The sequence below is a fragment of the Podarcis filfolensis genome (assembly GCF_964270895.1).
Source record: "Podarcis filfolensis genome assembly, chromosome: 15".
Lineage (NCBI taxonomy): Eukaryota > Metazoa > Chordata > Lepidosauria > Squamata > Lacertidae > Podarcis > Podarcis filfolensis.
In genome coordinates, this window is record NC_139618.1 from 28,574,708 (window position 1) to 28,596,702 (window position 21,995).

General features: G+C 41.4%; 1 protein-coding gene across 2 annotated transcripts in view; it reads right to left on the minus strand.

Annotated features, from left to right (window-relative positions):
• SIK3 (SIK family kinase 3) overlaps positions 1-21,995 on the minus strand; it is a 100,267-nt gene that overhangs the window by 39,935 nt on the left and 38,337 nt on the right. The gene's annotated exons all lie outside the window — the stretch shown is intronic.

The following is a 21,995-nucleotide window of genomic DNA, read 5'->3' on the forward strand; positions in this document are numbered from 1 at the left end:
CCCAGGTCTTTCCTAGTCTCGACACCTAAGATGCAAGTGCCAAAGGTTGAACCTGTAACATTCCCACATGCTCTACATTACACTATGGCACCCCTCTCCTCCACCACACACACCTATGTCCTATTTATTGGATCAAGAAAGTTGTTCCACAGAATGTCTGCAACATCTCACATCAAGCAGCCTTGTCCCTTATGTGCAGAGGTGAAAAGGAAACAGGTTTTACAGACAGTTCCAAGCACTTTGAAGTTTACTACAAATGTAGAGAAACATAAGCAATCCCAGTAAAGCTTCTCTCTCCCCAGAGGAGTAGATCGTTTTAAACTATAAACATCCAAAACATTCCATTTACTAGAGATGTAGACCAGAAATTAGTTGCATCTCATGGGGCCACTTTCCAGTTGTAAAAACGCAGGTCACCTAGCACCCATTTTTTAACATCTTAAATTCCAGGATACATGGATAATTCTAACCAGGACTAGTCTCCTGGTTGTAGCCCTTTGGTGCGATACCCGCACAAGCAAGCCTAAAGCATCAGATCTCCAAAGCAGTTTTAAAAAAGAGAATAAGAACTCCAATTCAGTGTCCTTTGAAGATTAAAGCATCTCCATCACAGTGTGGAATAGTTAGAAAACAGAGTCCAGATTGCTAGCAGCCCAACATGTATATTTCCATTTTATTAGTATGACATATGTAATCAAAGGGAATCCTGTCTAGGCCCTGATAAATTCAAGATTTCCTAGATCTAGGCCACTCTATTCATGTTACGTGCACTTATTTTTCATAGCATGGAATGTCTTGTATACACTCGAATTATGCCAGCATACATGCAAACAGCGCACACAGGACTATTGCCTGCTTACTAGTGGTAAGTGCTAGTCAGTAACACCTGCCTAGAGGAATCTGCTGCTGTCCTCTACCCAGTCCATTCATTACTGCTTCCTCTAGTGCTCTGCCTGGAACAGCAAGTGTCTCATTCCACACTGACAAATGTCCTCACTGAGGCATGCTCTACAGTGTTTGAAGCTGCCTGTTTACCCGTCCCCATGGAGATGTCCAATTCCACGTGAAACCCAAGTCACTGTTGCCTTCCTGGCACAAATGTCGTAGCAAAGCCTTTTCACGGGTAGGGAAGTAGACTGAGCGCAGCAGCTCTCTTGTCTTGCGGCTCAGCCAGCGAAATGTTTTTCCAGTCAAATTTTCACCACTACCCCACCCTTCCCTGAAATGCAGAATCATAGGTCACTGATGCATCTCTCTCCTCCTCTTTCCCTTTTCAGTGCTCTTTTCAGGTGAGCAAAGACCCCTTACCTTCCAGCCAGCTGGCCTACTTTGTCCAAAGCACATGTAGCTGTGGATATGTTCCAACATGTGGTATAGAATATTGGTAGGCTGATCAAAAAGAGCTAATTTCTCCACCAGCACCAGCCATGTGTGTACAGTAAGCATTGGCAAAGAGACCACGTCAAAGGTCTGCCATGTTAAAAGCTGCTGGAGCTCTAAGAGCAAGCTAAAAGAGCTGCCTTTGGGTGACACCTCCAGAATTCAGACAACTTCCAACCCAAATGACTGCTCCCATTATAAATTCAGTGGGACAGATCAGCAGGATGCTGCAGCCTCAACAGCAAGATTTGTCAGAGAACTTGGTGTGCTTCCCCTGAGTCTGTTACTGGGGAAGAAAAGGATTAAAATATGCCTTAATGTAACCCCCAGCTCATCTGAACATTAACCAAGTGAGTTTTCCTGGATAATTATGAAGTGTATACCCACTGGCAAACCTCCCTCTGAGGCTCCTGTTACTTCAATCGGTATTACCCATTTACTTTCAGTGGAAGCCATAGGTGTTATCAACTCAACCCTAGAGGAGATTCTCAATTCAAGGTTTTGGCTGGAGATGTTGACCAATGGGGTGTACAGTCTCCATCAACTGCAGCTAAGTAAGCTCAGGGTAGTCAGCCCCATATACTCCAAAGATGCCTCAAGTTCATGCACAGGTTGACCCAGATTCTGCTCAATCCACTGGACTGTGGCCACAATTAAGTGTCAAACTAATCTATAAACAGAATCCCTTCAGTAGTGAAACTCCAAAACAAAAGCCCAGGGAAATTAACAATCCCATTATGGGACGCTAACAAAGCGTGTAGCATCTGCAGGAACTATGCCAGCTCCCAGCACTCATGCTGCCACCAATTAGAAGTGCTTCAAAATCCAAGCTGCCTTCCCCTTTCCTTTTGTCCAAACTCCAACCTCACAATTTGAGAAACCAATGCTTGAGAAGCAAGGTTGGGAGAACTACCCAACACTCTGCTGGGGAGAAGTTAAGGGCATAATTCTGAAACAGAGTTCAAAGCTCCACTGGGAGCAAGTGCAAGTAATGCTAATTCACAGGTGGTGCTGTTTTATAGTTGAACATTCCTCTGCATTGCTCAGCAATGAATTTATGGGAGCCCAGCTGGTGGTGCTCTCCCCTCTGCAGGGATTAGACAGGGGTCAGCAAACTTTTTCAGTAGGGGGCCAGTCCACTGTCCCTCAGACCTTGTGGGGGGCCAGACTATATTTTGAAGGGGAAAAATGAACAAATTCCTATACCCCACAAATAACCCAGAGATGCATTTTAAATAAAAGGACACATTCTACTCATGTAAATACACACTGATTCCCGGACCGTCTGAGGGCCGGATTTAGAAGGCGATTGGGCCAGATCTGGTTCCTTGTTTGCCTACCCATGGATTAGAGCAGGGGTCAGCAACCTTTTTCAGCTGTGGGCTCAAGTTTGCTGAAGCAAAAGGCAAAGAGAGGTCTACTGCTTACGTTGAAAAGATGGTATGAGTAACAGCCAAAGAGCTGTGAAGAGCAGCCCTGGTGGAACTTCTCACACACTTGTCTAGGTACACCACCTGTTTCATCTCCTGCATCTGCACCACTCTGGTTTTGAATTATTATGACACTTGTGGTAGAAGGTGATTCGGGGTGTTTAAGAGCACTGCTGTCTTCCAGGAGCAAACAATTTCATCTGAGCCAGAAACAAGTGCTCCAATGTACCCAATATTGTGGATTGCATGACTGCTGGCTCTGGCTGATCTTGCATTGTTCCCAAGTTCCAAGATCCTCTATCGTTATGGAACGAAAAGTCAGTGAAGCTAGAATGTCTTGGCTTTTGACCTACAATTTCCCAAAGTAGGTCAGGATGGTGTGTAACTATGGGGCTTGTCCGCCTTCAATAACGCCACAGTGCAGACACCCTGGAGTGGGACACTACATCTTTTCCACCACCATGCCATTTCACCCAGAAGGCTGGAACAGAGACTCTGAAGCACTTGCCAAGCAAGCCAGGGATTCTTTAGGCTGCTCCAGCATAGAAAATTGCTGGCTGTAGACTAATTCCAGTATTGTCTGCTTATTCCACGGGGTGCAAATGCCTCTGGCTCAGACCAGCAGCCAGCATTCTGCAGACCTCATGTTAATAGTCACTGGAAACTTTGCTAGGCAGGAAAGGTCTCCTAATTAGAAAGCCAGCCAGCCATTCCCATTCCAGCACAACTTGGACAAAGAGCGCTGGGTAGAACAGACCCTGGCTCCAAAGTTGACACCACACAATTTTAATGAAAATAATCCTCTCCGCTTGAAAGCATATTCACTTCCAAAAGAGACATGCAAGTGCCAATTTCCTGGAAGCAGCTCCTCCAGTGAGGGATTGCAGCTTCCACGGTGCTAAACGTGGACATGAAACCTTCCTATATCGCACTGAGAAAGGATAATGCCTGCAGGAGTGTGATACACAAGAGTAGTCCCATGTCACAAATAAAACAGGCATTGAGACTGTGTATGCAGTAAACATACAGGGGGAGTTGTGGGGATGAGAATTTGAGCTTACCATTACTATTCCATTTGCCTCCCAATTCATGGAGGGTGACCTTGCAAAACAGGGAGCCTCAATTCATGAAGGGTTGCTAAAACAGTGACAGCAGCAGAGTGAGAACACTCATCCCTATAGCTCTGCTACTCCCCATGTTTATAACATATACAGTCTGAAAGGCAGAAGAAAGCTACAGACATGTGCTGGTTTGGGGCTCACTGAAGAGAGAACAGCCCAGCCAAATGTTGCAAGAGGAACAGGATCACTCCTCACTGACTTGTGGAATAGTGCTGCTTGCTCCCAAATTGCTCAAGGTTCTGTAACTGAATATTACTGTCCAGGGTTCAAAATTAGCAGGGCACCAGGCACATTTTGTACCTAAAGATCCCCCATTTGCAAGCACCTCAAAAAGTCTGGGTGCCATTTTTTGCACCTGGCTGGTACGCCAGGATTACTGAAATATATGTGCTTTGATGTCTTGAGGAATATGTTAAGGACAGAAAGCATGTTAAGGAGTTTAACAATAAAGAGTAGAGTTTTTGAAAACTGAAGAATGGTACCAATATTTTTATTGCAAACACCAAATTAAACATGTATTAATAATTCTGCTAAAAATGTGATATTAACGATGTGTCACTTATGTGAATTGCATATTAATTCATGTTTATCAAAATAATAAAAAGTGTTGCCGACCCACCCCCCGTGGCGACTAGACATTCTGTTTTGGTGCCCATAACCCCAGTGCTTTTCTATCCCGGTTTCTAACACTGCAACTGTCCCTCTAAGAAAGAAAAAGGGGGACTGCTCTTACCTACCTATTTAGCAAGTGTCAGAATAATATAATTGGAGATTTGGAGAGGACCCTAAGGGTCATCTAGTCCAATTCTCTACAATGCAGGAATCTCAACACAGTTCCCCATCTGATTTGAAACCATACTGGACCCTGCTTAGCTTTGCAAATGTGCAAGCAGTTTTATTGCTGCACCACTGGAAAACAGAGGTGAGTTAAGCGTACGGGGGGGGGGGAATACAGCACACTAGAGGCAACATCAATCTCTTTACACGGAAGGCAACACCCACTTGGCACAATGAGGAATCAATGAAAACATCCTGTTTATCAATTTCAAGTGGGAGTAACATCCAGACAGGATTCCTTGAAACTTGTATTTACCCGCTAGAACGAAAACCAAATCCATGCCAATACAAAGGGGTGGCAGAATTTAGTCGTTTCCCCCACAGCACTTCCACTTCAATGATGTTTCCAAATGAGAAAGCAAAAGCCCTCCATGTCACCTGGCCTTGAAGCCATCAAGCCCATCCCAGATGGGCAGCAAGGAACAGCAGAAAAAACCGCAATGCTCTCGGGCAGCTTTACTTCTTGTAGAAAGTGATATTTCCTGCTCAAGCAACATGAAACCCAAGCAGGACTGGACAAGACATCCCGCTGTCTAACACGTGCAGAGACTATGACAGCAGCAGCCATACAAACAGAAGTAGGTCAGCTGCACAAAGGACTCCAGGTTGGAAGGAGACAGCCCTTCGGCACATTATGAACTTACCTGCCCCATTGATTCTTTGCTCCATCTTTTCCACAGAAGCGCCCCCTTCTCTCCCCAGAAAGCTCACAGTTCTCCCACCACAGACAACTGTATAACAGCTTGCCCAGACACAGGTTTTTCTCTCCCTATCACCTGGGAACTGATCAGGTAAATGAGGAGCAGAGGGGACCGAAATGCCAATGCAGATGAATTTCCATGCCCTGTGTCTGCTCAATCAAGTGCCACCCAAGGGTCACAAAAGGCCCATAGAAGCCTATTAAAACAGCAACTGCAATTCTGAAAAAAATGCCCAACAGCAACCATTCAACCTGGACTCCACAAGTTCAGCACCACAGTTTGTGGATGGGTCCAGAGTAAAATCTAGTATTAAGGCATGTATTTCAGTTTCATTGGCCTGTAGACATAGACAAAATGCTTGTAGGAGTACTGCTTATAATATGCTTGCTTGATCCTTGCCATCCTTGCCTTTTTTTTAACCTACCAGAATGGGGTGAAAGTCTGGGCCCAGGAGTTACAAATGCCTAATTATTGGGATGTGAATATCATCTGCCTTTTATGAGGCAGTCATTAGGCAGCAGGCAAATACCTTTTTGTTTTTCACGTTGAACCTCTGTATTCCCTACACCCTTTGGCGAGACTTGTTGAACACTGCCTTTCATTACTTTATCCTGCTTTTGTTCATTACTGTAAACCACTGTGGGGATTCTGAATCGAAGGGAGAGAATTACAATGTCTTTAAAAGTAAAAGGATCTATTATTTTGAGTGCTGCAAGTTATCAGGCCTTCCATGAAATTTGCTCCCCCTTAAGCTGTCCTGTGAAAGCCAGTAAAGGCTTGGTCTTTCAGGGTTCTAGAAGCAGCATCTGTGCAAGCAGCCAATAGGTGGCAGTAGTGGACATCAACACCACAATAATCACCCATTGTCTCAGAAAACCAGACTGCCATGGGAAGCCAATTCTCTGGCCCCAGAGCTCTCTTCTCCAAGCCCAAAATGCCTTACAAAATTACCCCGGGGCCACAGCTTGCCTGTCACAGTCACAGAGGAAGCTGGAGCATAAAAAGTCAAGACTGCCATCTCTGATGAACAACCAACACTTTAAATCCAAATCAAGCACTCCGCAGGCCAAGAATATCAGGACACCAAATTGCCACACATTTGGGGTGGGGAGTGGCAGGGCCCAGCAGCTTTTGGGGGTGGGGAAGCTAAAGAGAGTTTTAGGGCAAATAATTTCAGCAACCTTACTGTGAGGGGGAGAGTCTTGTGGCTTGTTTTATTTTACCACCACCACCACCGGGGTAAGCCTCTTGCTGCTGCCTTTTGCCTTTCTGCCATAGTATTAAGCGACTACTGGAAGTTTCACTTTTGCTGCTCTGCAGCCTCAAATTAAATCCAGATCAAGTGAGGAAAATGCAGCCATTCAAAGAGCTCTGAGCCGTTTACTCACATCTGGAGCCCATTTTTATTGGCAGACGCACATAAATCTCAGCTGGAGACAAGGCTCTGAACTTAGACGCTTTTGTTGGTGACCTTATATAACAAACCCTCCATCAGCATTGGGCAGCTCTCAGGATCACACCGCAGCACACGGCTTCCAAGCATGCTGTCATTACGCCCTGCCTGAGACCACGTGCCAAGGTCCTTGTGCACATTCAAGTCAGGCAAGGTGGCATCACCACTGTGCCCTTGCTCTCTCAGTCACCATGCCTCCCTGCCATGGCCTTGCCATCTGCTTCTGTTTGCAAGCTCTAGTGGAAGCTCTCTTGTAAAAGCACTGGAGTTCTTGTCAATTCTCAAAAGGAATGACGTATCCCGACTCTGTACCAGTTACACAAATAGGATTCTTTTGAGGGCAATTAAGAGTTTAGAGCTCTGTTCTACTCCTCATTGTCAGGGGTGGTGGTGGAGAAAGAGCCCAACACTGACTAGAGAGGGAGCTTGCATTTTAAGTAGTGGCAAATGTAAACCTCCTGAGAAGGCAGCCCACCCGAAACCTTGGTGCTCTCCCCTGTGGGGGTTGGGTGCATTTAGTGACAAAGAGGGTGAGAGGCACAGACTCAGTGTCTTTCTGGATAAAAGGTACCAACTGCAAAGCTGCTATTTCCTATGCCTGCCCCAGCTCACACTGTCAGACTTCCTGTAAGCCTGCAATTTCCAGGTACAGGGAAAAGTTGTCCACAGTGTCAAGGCAGCCTCAGTAAAGCCCTGGGGCTTGCTTGCATTTGACCCTTACACACCTAAATCTCTCTGCCATGGAGTTTATTACCAAATAATTCTGTTAAGCGCCAATGCTTTCCAAACACAGGACAATGGGGTATTTGCATACTTATCCTCTTGTACCAGTCACCCCCAGGCTGCCAATGTTCTCGTCTGCCTTTAGCAAAGAGCAAAAGCTACCTAGTGCAAACTGGAGCAGAGAAAAGCGCTATCCTAGACCAACTCCCTTTCCTGCACATACACCACCATCTATGAACAGGTCACTGTGCGTGGCTGGTAGTACAGGTGGCAATATTGACAATGCCAAGCGGTTGGAGAGAGAGACCCCAAAGCTAGCTGTAGGAGTCACCACACAGTCTACAACGGCCAAAGTAGTATGAGGTTAACAGACATTGTAAAGGTAAAGGGACCCTGACCGTTAGGTCCAGTCGCAGACGACTCTGGGGTTGTGATGCTCATCTCGCTTTACTGGCCAAGGAAGCCAGCGTACAGCTTCCGGGTCATGTGGCCAGCATGACTAAGCCACTTCTGGTGAACCAGAGCAGCACACGGAAACGCCGTTTACCTTCCTGCCCGAGCAGTACCTATTTATCTACTTGCACTTCATGCTTTCGAACGGTTAGGTTGGCAGGAACAGGGACCGAGCAACGGGAGCTCACCCCGTCGCGGGGATTCGAACCGCCGACCTTCTGATCGGCAAGCCCTAGGCTTTGTGGTTTAACCCACAGCGCCACCCGCGTCCCTAACAGACACTGTAGTTCAGTTTTATTTTCTCTCCTTGCTCTGGGAGAAGAGATACCAAGTTGACCTTCCAGGCAACACAAGCATTCCTCCCTTCCCTTAAACTTCTGATTATACTAGTCCTGAAGTAGGATTGCCATACCTTGAAGAGCAAAAAAGAGGACAGCCCAAGCCGCTGCCAGCCTGAGCCAGGGAAAGAGGTGCACAGGCGCAAGGGGATGTCACCACGCTCGTGCGCCTCTTTCCCTGGCTCGGGCTGGCAGTGGCCACAGCGTTCAGAGCAGCCTGAGACCCCCCCCCCCAAACAGACACTTCCTTTAAAATGTAAAAATACACCTGGATATTGCCCCCCCCCCCAAAAGAGGACATGTCCAGGTTTTCCTGACCGTGTGGCAACCCTACCTGATGTAATTTAATTCTAGAGAAAAACTGTCACCTGTTGCTGAATAGCAGAACCCAGATTTGCTGGTAATTGACAAGACAAGTTCACTTCAGTGACCTGGTGCATCGCACACATACTAAGTTGGCTGCATTCTGCCAGTTATTATTTTTGATTTATTCAATTTATTAGTTGCTTGCTATGTAAAGCATATCAAAGTGACTTTAAAAACTATAAAAACATAAAGCAGAACATAAACATCAAAAAAACAGCAATACATTATAACAAAACTAATTTCCATAGAAAAGAGTCAGTAAAACAGCAACAAAATCATCATGATCCATCAAATGCTTGCAAGAAGAAAGAAGTTTTTCCCTGGTGCCAAAAAGATGTTTATTTTTATTTTACTTAAGACATATACTGCTTAATTATTCACATTTCTAAACAGTGTACATAAAAACTATTCACAGGAAATGGGACAATAAAACAATAAAAATTTATCATAAAACCAAACACTACTTTAAAATGTCTGCTAGAACAAGAAAAATCTCAGTCATGTGTCTGACATTCAGCAAGGAGGGGATTAATGATGGCACCAGGCAGAGCTCACTGGGGAGAGCACAGAACTGAAAAGGTTCAGAGGTAAGCATTCTCATCCAGCACAGAGGAGCTTCAAGAACTCACAGCTCTAACCAGAAGAAGTCTCTGGGGAGGCTCTCCCCACCCAAACCTTTCCCAAGAACTTCACTGTCATTGAAGAGGATCCTCAGAATGCAATCAAGGTTTCTGCATCACATAGCAGGAAACAGGAAAGCCAAATGTGCACATCTTCCAATGATTGCTTCTTTGAGATGAACCCCTGCATTTCCTCATTCTAGTCACCCTGTCAAGGTCCAGAGGCAACCACCCAAGAAAAGTTCTCTACACATCCCTCACTTCAGTACATAGCAATTGCTATGAGAACTAATATGGATAAAAGGCAGCAATCCACCTAAACTATGGGACTGGAGGGAAAGAGAAGAGAACGCATTCTGACACAGCTAAACATCAGTGCTCATGGGGATAAAGGTAGGTCAAGGTAAAGGAAAAGGACCCCTGGACGGTTAAGTCCAGTCAAACTTGACTATAGGGTGTGCTGTTCATCTCGCTTCAGGCCTAGGGAGCCAGCATTTGTCTACAGACAGCTTTTCTGGTCATGTGGCCAGCATCAGTGTTCAAAACTCCCATTGTTCTAGGTGCATTTTGTGACAGGGAATTTCATTAACGTGAGCAATTTCTGAGCTCTGGGCACAGTACTGCGCCTAAAAATTCAGATTAAAATTGCGGAGTGGAAGGAAAGGAGGACCCTTTTTTGCCTCCCCACTTCCACCTACTCTCTGAAGACTAGAGAAGAGATCCTCATAAGAATATTAGGGGGGAGGGAAGGGAAAGGACTAGACCATGTGAAAAATTAACAAAATATTTTACTGAAGTTCATTAATTTTCAGCTTTGTGTTCTTGTTATAAAAAAAGTGTGCCTAAACATTCCGTGGTTGCGCCCATAACCCAGGTTTTTTGGTTTTTTTAAAATAAATTTTATTAAGATTTTGCAAAAAACAAAGGTTTACAAAATAAGAAAAAAGCATATAAAAAGAAAGAAATAAGAAAAAACATACAAAAATACATAAAAAAGAAGAACAAAAAAATAAAAATAAAAATGCAAAATGCAAAAAGCAAATAGGTAAGAAAAAAATAAAAACAAATCCATTTTTTGATATCTGTAAACTCATTTGCTTGTTTCCTTGACCTCCTCACACCTCCCCTTTTTGTATTCCCATTTACATAATCAAATCAGCAAATCCTTACCCTCTTTCATTTATCTTAACTCTATATCTTAACATATTATAACTATATATTTTCATCCATTATCAATCCATTTTTGCATATTCTTATTAACTTTGCTGCTAATGCCACTTATTTTCAATCCAGCATCATTTTAACATTCATTAATTTTACAATGTTTCTGCAGATAGTCTTTAAATTTCTTCCAATCTTCTTCCACCAACTCTTCTCCCAGGTCTCGGATTCTGCCAGTCATTTCCGCCAATTCCATATAGTCCATCACCTTCATCTGCCACTCTTCCAGGGTGGGTAAATCTTGTGTCTTCCAATACTTTGCAATAAGTATTCTTGCTGCTGTTGTTGCATACATAAAGAAAGTTCTATCCTTCTTTGGCACCAATTGGCCGACTATGCCCAAGAGAAAGGCCTCTGGTTTCTTCAGAAAGGTATATTTAAATACCTTTTTCATTTCATTATAGATTATCTCTCAGAAAGCCTTTATCTTTGGGCATGTCCACCAAAGGTGAAAGAATGTACCTTCATTTTCTTTACATTTCCAACATTTATTATCGGGCAGATGATATATTTTTGCAAGCTTGACGGGTGTCATGTACCACCTGTATATCATTTTCATAATATTCTCTCTTAAGGCATTACATGCCGTAAATTTCATACCGGTGGTCCACAACTGTTCCCAGTCAGCAAACATAATGTTATGACCAATGTCTTGTGCCCATTTAATCATAGCAGATTTAACCGTTTCATCCTGCGTATTCCATTTCAACAGCAAGTTATACATTCTTGAAAGTATCTTAGTTTTGGGATCTAACAGTTCTGTTTCCAATTTTGATTTTTCCACCTGGAAGCCAATTTTTTTATCCAAATTATAAGCCTTCCTTATTTGATAATAATGAAGCCAATCTCGCACTTTATCTTTTAATTTCTCAAAGCTCTGCAATTTCAATTTGTCCCCTTCTTGTTCCAATATTTCCCAATATTTCGGCCATTTGGCCTCCATATTGAGCTTTTTCTGAGCCTTTGCTTCCATTGGTGATAACCACCTTGGGGTTTTATTTTCAAGTAAATCTTTATATCTTATCCAGACATTAAACAATGCTTTCCTGACAATATGGTATTTAAATGCTTTATGTGCTTTAACCTTGTCGTACCACAAATATGCATGCCACCCAAAAACATTATTAAAACCTTCTAAGTCCAAAATGTCTGTGTTCTCAAGAAGCAGCCATTCTTTCAACCAGCAGAATGCTGCTGATTCATAGTAAAGTTTAAGGTCTGGCAGGGCAAATCCGCCTCTTTCCTTTGCGTCAGTTTTTTTTAAAATTTTATTCTGGGCTTCTTGCCCTGCCAGACAAATCTAGAAATATCTCTCTGCCACTTCTTGAAACAGTCCATCTTGTCCAAAATTTGCAATGATTGAAACAAAAATAACATTTTTGGCAATACATTCATCTTTATAGCTGCAATTCGACCCAACAAGGAAAGCTTCAAATTTGACCATACTTCTATGTCTTTTTTCACTTCTGTCCAGCATTTCTCATAGTTATCTTTAAATAAGTTTAAGTTCTTAGCAGTCATATTAACCCCCAGATATTTTACTTTCTTGCCTAATGTTAAACCTGTCTCCTTCTGAAACCTCTCTTTCTCAATCGGTGTTAAATTTTTCTCAAGAACTTTAGTTTTTGACTTGTTCAGCTTAAATCCTGCCACATGACCAAATTCTTGAATCAGTTCTAATACTCTTTTCATACTAGATTCTGGCTCCTGTAACGTCAAAACTAGGTCATCTGCAAAAGCTTTCAATTTGTATTGTTTGGCTCCGACCTGAATACCTTTAATCAGATGGTCCCTTCTAATCATATTTAACAAAACCTCCAGGACCGAAATAAAAAGCAATGGGGAAATTGGGCAGCCTTGTCGTGTCCCTTTCTCTATCTTAAATTCCTCTGTCATCACATTATTAACTATTAGTTTAGCCTTTTGTTCTGAGTAAATTGCACTTATACCATTTTCAAACCCTTGACCCACCCCAATCCCCTGAAGATTTTTCTTCATAAAATTCCAAGAAATATTGTCAAAGGCTTTCTCCGCATCTATGAAAATTAGAACTGCTTTGGTATTGATGTTCACTTGCAACTTCTCCAAAATGTTAATTATATTCCTCGTGTTGTCAGACAAGTGTCTACCAGGGAGAAAGCCGGCTTGGTCCTTATGTATCTCTTCCACTAATACTTTTTTCAATCTATTAGCCAAGATATCAGCAAATATTTTGTAATCCACATTGAGCAGGGATATGGGGCGGTAGTTCTTAAGTTGTGTCTTTTCAAACTCAGTTTTCGGTATAAGCATAATATAAGCTTCCTTCCACGACTCTGGCGCTTTCTTCCCCTCCAAAATTTCATTACAGACCTCCTTTAGTGGTTGAATTAACCAATCTTTCAAAGATCTATAGTATTTTGAGGTTAAGCCATCCGGCCCTGGAGATTTACCCAACTGCATATTCTGAATGGCACCTTCTACCTCCTGTTCTGTAATTTTGTGGTTCAGCATTATCTTGTTTTCTTGAGAGATTTTTTGTAGTCCATTTGTTTTTAAAAATTGGTCTATATCAAACTCTTTCTGTGGCCCTTGTGTATATAACTGTTTAAAATACCTCTGGAAGCATTTTCTAATTTCCACTGGATTCTGAATGTTCTTTCCTTCCACTTCCAAATTAGTGATAGTATTGAGCTTTTGTCTTTTCTTCATTTGCCAAGCTAACAATTTTCCACATTTATTAGCCGATTCAAATGTCCTTTGTCTCATTTGTTTGATTTTCCATTCAATTTCCTGATTCATCATCTTCATATATTGCACTTGATATAACTTTATGTCTCTCAGAATCTCTTGTGACTTTGGTTTCGCTCTTAGTTTCTTCTCACCCTCTTTTATTTTTTCCAAAATTTTATCTTTTTTCTCATTTTGGGCTCTCTTCTTTATTGTATTCTGTTGAATCAGAAACCCCCTCATAACTGCTTTGCTTGCATCCCAGATTATTCTTTTTTCAGTAATAGTATTCAAATTTATCTCAAAATAGTCCCTCAGGGTTTTTTGGGCCTTCTTGATAACCTCTTGATCTCTAAACAAGGTGTCACTCATCCTCCATCTGAAGGAACCGGTTGGTGTTAGTTTCATCTCCATTTTCACAGCATTATGGTCGGAGCAAGTTTTTGGGCAAATTTCCACTTTTCGAGTCTTAGGTGCCAGTCCTCTAGTTATCCATATTTGGTCAATTCTTGTCCATGTCATTTTGGCTTCAGAAAAGAATGTTCCCTCTCTTCCTAAGGGGTTCTTAATTCTCCAAATGTCAATCAAATCCATATTGTCAGTCAGTTCAAAAAAGGTTTTTGGTAGTCTGCCATCTTTAGTTACAACCTGTCTCTGCGACTTGTCCATATTTGTAGATACCACTCCATTCATGTCTCCCATCATAATAATGTTGTAATCCATATAGTCTAACAATGTCTCATGCAATTTCTTAAAAAATTCAGATTTCCCCTCATTTGGTGCATAAACTCCTACTATTAAAAAATTTTCTCCTTGTGATTGAATTTCAATTGCCACAAATCTTCCTTGATCATCTTTAAAAACGAATTTCGGTGATAGGCTCTCTTTTGCATAAATAACTACTCCTCTCTTTTTAACCTTGTCCGATGAAATAAACTCTTGACCCAATCTTTTATTAATCAATACTTTCCTGTGTAGCCTTATCACATGTGCTTCCTGTAAACAAATCAAGTCCAATTGTTCCTTTTTCAATAAATGAAAGACTTTCCTCCTTTTCTCCGGGGAGTTAAATCCATGAATGTTCCAACTTAATAATTGCAGAGACATGGTGTATTTATTCTACTTTCCTCCAACTGCTCCCAATATCTCCTCTTGTTCTAACAGTGGTATCACTTTTTCTAGCTTGTCCAATCCCAAAGATGGTGGTACTATGTCTAATACTCCTGGTTTTAAAGTTCTTAGGTCTTCTACAGCTTCTTAACCCAGGTTTAAGGTGCCATTTAGCTCCTAGCTTTCATAACTCAGTTTCTAACACAGGCCAGCATGACAAAACCACCTCTGGTGCAATGAGACAGTGACAAGTGCCACAGTGCATGGAAATGCCATTTACCCTCCTGCCGCAAGCCAGAGCACACAGAAACGCCATTTACCTTCCCGCCACAGCGGCACCTATTTATCTACTCACACTGGTATGCTTTCAAACTGCTAGGTTGGCAGGAGCAGGGTCAGAGCACCGGGAGCTCACCCTATCACACAGATTCAAACTGCTGACCTTCTGATCGGTAAGCCCAAGAGGCTCAGTGGTTTAGACCACAGCACCACCTGCTCCCTTAGACCTGAATCCAAAATGTCAAGTATCTGCTATTTAGCAGTTCCTAACAGCCAGGCCCCAAAGACACATTCATGTTTGGAATATAGGCCCTTAAGCACTCATGGGGTTGGGCATTTGAATGGTTTAAAGGATCTGGGAGTGCTATTAATCTCTCACTCTTCTGGCTCAAGCAACCTCCATGTCACAAGGGGTCTTTTATCAATGGGGGTCGGACTGCAGCCCCTTCTTCTGTAGAAGTAGCCTAGCCAGTTATCCATGCCCTACTAGCTTCAACGCTGGAATACTGCAATGCGCTTTACATGGCTTTACCTTTGAAGACAGTTCAGAAACTACAGCTAGTAAAGAATACTGTGGACAGAATAGCTAACAGGGATTGGGCAAAGGGATCATGTATTGAAACAACTCCACTGGCTGCCAGTCAGTTTCTGAGCTCAATTCAAAGTGCTTGCATTTAAAGTTTAAAATCTTATATGGCTTAGGACCCAGATATTTGTTTGATCACCATTCCCCATGTCAATCAGCCCATCCACTGACAGAGTAATCTGAGGACTTTTATGGAGTGGTGACTGGAACAAGAGAATTTTTTCCTGAATGGTCGCGAGAGAACCTTTTCTGTGGTGTCTCCTCACATTTGGAATGTCCTTCTCAGAGGTCTACCTGACACCATCATTATCAAACATTTAGGTAACAGGGGAAACTATTCTGTTTTTCCCAGCTTTTAAGAATTGCTACTGTTGGGATCTTAGGTTAGAGTAGATGAGTTTTCCAGTTTTCCTATCTGAATAGGCAGCTGAAGTTTTACTTCATTGTTTTAATTTACTGAATTAGTTTTATGCCTTATTTTATAAATAAATTACACTCGTTCTGCTTCTTACTGCTCTGTTAGCAATTTATGCTGAAGGTGAGGGATACAAATTAAACAGGCTAAATATTTTTAAATCACTTCATTAGCACAACAAAATGAAATCAAATCATACTTTTACTGTTCTGGCCAGTGGCCATGACATCATCCATAACGTCAACAAACACTAAATATGCAATAAAACCACAATCAAATCTAACACAAACCTTGATACAAGGACAGATAAAATAGAGGGGAGTTGCATATAGGCTTAGTACAGCAATAATAATTTAATAATAAAATTATTTGATGCCTATGCTACTTACAAGAGATTAGTTAATTTCATTGTTTCACTACAAAAGTTAACCTTGTTTTTTATTTTAAAAATATCAATGTTTCACCAACTTTCACCAATGTTAGGAAAGTTTTCTATAAAAGTGACTCACTGAAACATTCTTTTCCTCTTTGGCTTGGATCACCCAACAGCAGCCTTTCCCTACAAAGTGCCCTCCAGATGTTGTTAAACTCAGCTACCATAGAGGATAGGGATATGAACAGCCTCCAGCCATACAGTATTAGAAACTCAGATATATAAGCCAGGCACCAAATGGCTCCTTAAACCAGGGTTACAGTTGCCATTTTGAGGCCAGATGGCTCAAAAGTTGTATTTTTCAATATGACTTTTTGGTTCCTGAGATTCATTCTGATTGTGCAGATAAAATATAATGGATAGAATTCTACAGGATGTATTGCTAGTGTGTGAAAACAGTCGAGGTCCAAGGATCCCCAAGCATGCACCTCCAGATAGTGGAGACGTCAGGCGCCATCCTGGAACCCAGGCATCTTCACTTGGTCACAAATGTGCCTGGCAAAATTTGAACACTGCAGCCATAATGACTATGTTCTACCTCCACTCCACTGCCAAGTATGCTTTTGAATAGTAACTGCTACGACTCATCAGTGGTGAGAATGCTGCTGCACTCAGATCCTGTTTGCAGACTTCCCACTAGGGCATCTGGCTGGTCATTGTAAGAACAGGAAGATGGACTAGATGATCCCCTTTAGTCTGTTCTAGCTCTAGGGCTCTTCAAATGTTCTTAGTCCCAATCACAATTGCCAATGGCCAGGAATGATGTGAGTTGTAGTCCAAAACATCAGGTTGGGGAAGGCTGCCCTACAGTTACAATTTTTAAGAAAATTGCAGTTTACCCTTTCACTACTGCTGACTCCTTGTGTTTATCTTTAGCAGGCGGCCAGCAGGAGAAGCTTTCCTGTGCTACGACGCTTGGCACTGACTTCTGCCAACTCAAGAGCCAAACAGCTCTCACTCCTGCCCTGGCTAACAAATGACATCACTAGGAAATTAACAAGCAAGCCACTAGCAAAAGTGTGGCATACTTGGATTCAGAGAATAGTTGACAATATTTGGCTGCCATCAAATATTAGGCAGTCACTTGACAGGATCTGCCAGATGCCTGGCACGCCAACCCTAAGAGTCTTTGTTCCAATCTGTAGCTTTGCAGAGGTGGCCAGTTTGCCTGGGGAACCAATGGCGTGCTAGGAAATGGCAGCAGAGGAGTACCAGGAGCACCAGTGGGACAGCAGCGACTCACAGCAGCTTAGTCGCAGCATTCCCCGCAGTAATCCCCTAATGTGACTTGCCAGCACCACCTCCAAAGGATAAATTACACATTCTTATTTAAAGTGCAGTAATAAGAATGTGTAATTTGTGTGAACCTTATAAGAAATAGGTCGTACCATACGCCATCTGGAAGCAGGCCATCGCCTGTGCTGGGAGACAAGCTGCCTCTGGCTTTCTACCACCTGTCAATCAGCAGCCATCTTTCCATCAGACTGCCTGAACTATTCCATTGCAGAACTGGTGCCCAAACTTGCCTTTTCCCTCACCATCTCTTTTACCTTATGTGCCATGTCTTTCAGACTGTAGACCAGAGCTTTCCAAGCTTTTCATGTTGGTGACACACTTTTTAGACATACATCATTTTGTGACACAGTAACTCAGTTTTACTAGCAAACTGTATGTTAAATTAACCACTTTCCAGCCCTGGGAGGAGTACTGGAAGTGTTCGTGCGACAAACCTACACACTGCAACCGACATGCTAACGTGTCGTGACACACAGTTTGGAAAGCTCTGCTGTAGACTGTGGGCAGGGACTATATTGCATCTGATTTTTGTAACCACTCTGAGAACCATTTTGCAGGGAAGTGTAGAGTAAGAGTACTTTAAAAACAAATGGACTACAAAAAATCTCTCAAGAAAATAAGTTAATGTTGAACCATAAAATTACAGAACAGGAGGTAGAAGGTGCCATCCAGAATATGCAGTTGGGCAAATCTCCAGGGCCGGATGGCCTAACCTCAAAATATTATAGATCCTTGAAGGATTGGATAATTCAACCACTAAAGGAGGTTTGTAATGAAATTTTGGAGGGGGAAAAAGCGCCAGTCGTGGAAGGAAGCCTATATTACGCTTATACCGAAAACTGAGTCTGAAAAGACACAACTTAAGAATTACCGCCCCATATCCCTGCTTAATGTGGATTACAAAATATTTGCTGATATTTTGGCTAAAAGATTAAAGAAAGTATTAGTGGAAGAGATACATAAGGACCAAGCCGGCTTTCTCCCAGGTAGACACTTGTCTGACAACACGAGGAATATAATTAACATTTTGGAGAAGTTGCAAGTGAACATCAATACTAAAGCAGTTTTAATCTTTGTAGATGCCTTTGATAATATTTCTTGGAGTTTTATAAAGAAAAATCTTCAAGGGATGGGGGTTGGTCAAAGGTTTGAAAATGGTATAAGTGCAATTTATTCAGAACAAAAGGCTAAATTAATAGTTAATAACGTGGTGACAGAGGAATTTAAGATAGAGAAAGGGACACGACAAGGCTGCCCAATTTCCCCATTGCTTTTTATTTCGGTCCTGGAGGTTTTGCTAAATATGATTAGAAGGGACCGTCTGATTAAAGGCATACAGGTCGGAGCCAAACAATATAAACTGAAAGCTATGGCAGATGACTTAGTATTGACGTTACAGGAGCCAGAATCTAGTACTAAAAGAGTATTAGAACTGATTCAAGAATTTGGTCATATGGCAGGATTCAAGTTGAACAAGTTAAAAACTAAAGTTCTTGAGAAAAATTTAACACTGATTGAGAAAGAGAGGTTTCAGAAGGAGACAGGTCTAACACTGGTTAAGAAAGTAAAATACCTGGGGGTTAATATACTGCTAAGAACTTAAACTTATTTAAAGACAACTATGAGAAATGTTGGTCAGAAGTGAAAAAGGACTTAGAAATATGGTCAAATTTGAAGCTTTCCTTGTTGGGTCGAATTGCAGCTATAAAGATGAATGTATTGCCAATAATGTTATTTTTGTTTCAATCATTGCAAATTTTGGACAAAATGGACTGTTTCAAGAAGTGGCAGAGAGATATTTCTAGATTTGTCTGGCAGGGCAAGAAGCCCAGAATAAAATTTAAAATACTAACTGATGCAAAGGAAAGAGGTGGATTTGCCCTGCCAGACCTTAAACTTTATTATGAATCAGCAGCATTCTGCTGGTTGAAAGAATGGCTGCTTCTTGAGAACACAGACATTTTGGATCTAGAAGGTTTTAATAACGTTTTTGGGTGGCATGCATATTTGTGGTACGACAAGGTTAAAGCACATAAAGCATTTAAAAACCATATTGTCAGGAAAGCATTGTTTAATGTCTGGATAAGATATAAAGACTTACTTGAAAATAAAACCCCAAGGTGGTTGTCACCAATGGAAGCAAAGGCTCAGAAAAAGCTCAATATGGAGGCCAAATGGCCGAAATATTGGGAAATTCTGGAGCAAGAAGGAGACAAATTGAAATTGCAGAGCTTTGAGAAATTAAAAGACAAAGTGCGAGACTGGCTTCATTATTATCAAATAAGGGAGGCTTATAATTTGGACAAAAAAATTGGCTTCCAGGCGGAAAAATCAAAATTGGAAACAGAGCTGTTAGATCCCAAAACTAAGATACTTTCAAGAATGTATAACTTGCTGTTGAAATGGAATACTCAGGATGAAACGGTGAAATCTGCTATGATTAAATGGGCACAAGATGTTGGACATAACATTATGATGGCTGACTGGGAACAGTTATGGACCACAGGTATGAAGTTCACGGCATGTAATGCCTTAAGAGAGAATATTATGAAAATGATATACAGGTGGTACATGACACCAGTCAAGCTTGCAAAAATATATCATTTGCCTGATAATAAATGTTGGAAATGTAAAGAAAATGAAGGTACATTCTTTCACCTTTGGTGGACGTGCCCAAAGATTAAGGTTTTCTGGGAGATGATCTATAATGAAATGAAAAAGGTATTTAAATATACCTTCCTGAAGAAACCAGAGGCCTTACTCCTGGGCATAGTCGGCCAATTGGTGCCAAAGAAGGACAAAACTTTCTTTATGTATGCAACAACAGCAGCAAGAATACTTATTGCAAAGTATTGGAAGACACAAGATTTACCAACCCTGGAAGAGTGGCAGATGAAGGTGATGATGGGCAGATATGGAACTGGCGGAAATGACTGGCAGAATCCGAGACCTGGGAGAAGAGTTGGTGGAAGAAGACTGGAAGAAATTTAAAGACTATCTTCGGAAACACTGTAAAATTAATGAATGTTAAAATTATGCTTGGATTGGTAATAAGTGGTAACTAGTGACAAAAGTTAATAAGATTATGTAAAAAATGTATTGATGAATGGTTGAAAATATTGAGGTATAATATGTTATGACACAAAGTTAAGATATTTGAAAAAGGGTAAGAATTTGCTGAATTAAGTATGAAAATGGGAACACAAAAGGGGGGAGGTGTGAGGAGGTCAAGGATACAAGCATATGACTTTGAGGATATTGAGAAAAATGGATTTGTTTTATCTTTTTAATTTCTTTTTTTTTTCTTATTTAGCTGTTTTTTGTGTATTTTGTGCGTTTTCTTTTTTGTATTGTTTATTTTTATCTGTGGTTTTTCTTTTTTTTTATTCTGTAAATTTTTATTTTTTTTCTCTTGTAAAACTCTAATAAAAATTTATTTAAAAAAAAAATAAGAATATGTAAAAATGGACTGATAATGGATGAAAATATACAGTTATAATATGTTAAGATATAGAGTTAAGATAAATGAAAGAGGGTAAGGATTTGCTGAACTGACTATGTGAACGGGAATACAAAAAAGGGAGGTGTGAGGAGGTCAAGGAAACAAGTAAACGAATTTAAAGATATGGAAAAAATGGATTTGTTTTTAACTTTTTCTATTTATTTCTTTTTTGTATTTTGTATTTTCTTTTTTTTCTCTATGTATTTTTGTATTTTTTTGTATTGATTCTTTTCTTTCTTGTCTTTTTTTTTATCCTGTTAACTTTTGCTTTTTGTAAAATCCTAATAAATATCTTATAAAAAAAATAGAGTAAGAGTACTTTAACCAAATGAATGAAATAAATACAATTTTGGAGAGACTGGAGTGGAATCTCTAGCTGGTCTCCTGATTCAAGGTTTTCTCTTTTGTCTCCAAGAAAGGAAGCTCTAAACTGGAAGACAAAGGTGATATACATTTAGGAACCCCAAACCTGGCTCTTGACCAGAACTCTGCACTTTTATCCTAATTGTTTGAGGAAAGTTGCAGATAACCTATCCCCAAGATGTTTGCCTTGGCCTTGAATGCCAGGAAATCAGTTGTGCGCCAAAGAAAAAAACCTTAGTTTATGTCAGGGGCCTGTTGGGGGCAGGGGCACATTGAAAAGCAGGGAGAAAAAAGGATAAATATATTGAAGTGAGCTCTCTGCTATTCTGCCTGGGAAGATCTGACTTGGCCTGGCAGAATGGTATGAGTTTTCAGCACGGGGGTCAACCACAAGTTGCACATGGCCACAACTCTGCATTTCCACACAGTCTGTGTTACTTGCAAAACCCCACACATATTCTGGGGACTCAACAAGAGGCTTACATTACCAGGAAATTCTTGCTTCTTCAACCCCAGATCTCTGCCCTGCTTATTTCTGGATCATCCCTGTCCTTGCTACTTTTAACCTTGCCTCCCTGTGACCTTGCCTTTGCACAGAGTTTCCAACCAGGCTCCTGGCCAGATCAGAGCCTCGCTTTCTTGGGGGCTAGCTCAGATCC